The sequence below is a fragment of the Taudactylus pleione genome, unplaced genomic scaffold (genome assembly GCF_031769625.1).
Source record: "Taudactylus pleione unplaced genomic scaffold, aTauple2 ptg000123l, whole genome shotgun sequence".
Lineage (NCBI taxonomy): Eukaryota > Metazoa > Chordata > Amphibia > Anura > Myobatrachidae > Taudactylus > Taudactylus pleione.
In genome coordinates, this window is record NW_028284525.1 from 376,465 (window position 1) to 378,000 (window position 1,536).

The following is a 1,536-nucleotide window of genomic DNA, read 5'->3' on the forward strand; positions in this document are numbered from 1 at the left end:
CCAGATGTGGTACACCCACACTCAGGGAAACGCTTTCCCATCAGACATACACTAACATGCACTACCAAATGTGTGGTGTACATGATACGGTGCCCTTGTGGACTGGTTTACATCGGAAAGACCACTTGCACTGCCAGAATCAGAATGGCACAACATCGTACAGCTATTCGACAAGCATTAGAAGGAAAGGAAATAGACCAGCCAGTGGCTCGTCACTTCAAGTATTTCCGACATTCATTATCCACTCTGGTATACAAACTCATTGATCATGTCCCCATCAACAAACGAGGAGGGGATAGGGATAAAAAGCTGTTACAACTTGAAACATTTTGGATTCATAAAATGAACACCATATCACCATTTGGTCTCAATGAACAATTCTCTTTTTCCTGTTTTTTTTGAGGGTTTCCTCACATCACTGCCACATAATGCAGTTACACTTATACTCACAGGGTATTTGTTACCCACTTTTTCAGGCTTCATTTTTGCTTTGTCTATATTTATATGTTTGTAATTTTCATGTTGTAGTTTCAATGCCATGTGGTATTGTTTTGTATGGAGCTATCTGCTGTGTGGTGATTTGTTGTTGTCTCGGTTTCAGACATATGCAGGATGATCACACTTGGATTTATCATTCGTCTGCTACAGCCATACTACACTGGATACGCCTTATACCGTCTGATCTTTGAAGCTAAGCAGTGTAGGCCAGGCTAGTACTTGAATGGGAGACCATCTAGGAATACCTGGTGCTGTAACATGGAATTATCCTTATCTGAAGTTCATCCGGTTGCATTTGCCGCTACTTTTCCTTATCACACACAGTGGTTGGACTCTTGGCAGATACATCCAGCCGGGCAGTGTTTTGATTATTTATTATTTGTAATATGCACTGTGGAATCCCCTTTAGGATCCACCAATTTATATTACATGGTGGACCTTTCAGAGCCTTATGACCTGCCATTTGTTTCATATCAGCTTTATTTGTCACAATTTTTCCTGTTTGGCAGGGTAGGAACCATTCCATTTTAGTCTAAAGGTTTTATCTGCTCAGTTTTGGTCATGTGGAGGTCATTCCATCCTCACTAGTTCACACATTGATTATCCATATACACATATTTGTATACATGCATTGCTTGGCTTCACACTCGTTTTAGAGTTGGATAACATGTTTGACCTGTGGGTTCTGATTTTCAAGATTACCCAAGACATATGCCATTTACCTGTTGGTATCATGTATGTTACATGGTACATGCTTGCTTATGTAGCAAGATCGTTATTATGACGCTTTATTACATTGAAATTGTGTTGTTAATACCCGCATGTATCATATTGTTGTTTCTGTATTCGCATTGTTGTTTAATCTGTATGTCACCGCTTGCTTTGCCACTTCACCATGAATCATCACACAGCATTGCTATGTGTCTGCCTTGTTACAGCGACAGCGTGCTTGCTCCCCAGTGCGCAAGCGGGGGGGACTGTAGCACGTTTTCGTTGCAGAGCCTATTCTGTGTATTTACATGTAGTCGTCATGGTTAC

At 41.0% G+C, this 1,536-nt stretch overlaps 1 pseudogene; it reads left to right on the forward strand.

Moving 5' to 3' along the window:
• Positions 1–640: 640 nt before the first annotated feature.
• LOC148523981 (5S ribosomal RNA) lies at positions 641–758 on the forward strand (annotated as a pseudogene).
• Positions 759–1,536: the final 778 nt, after the last annotated feature.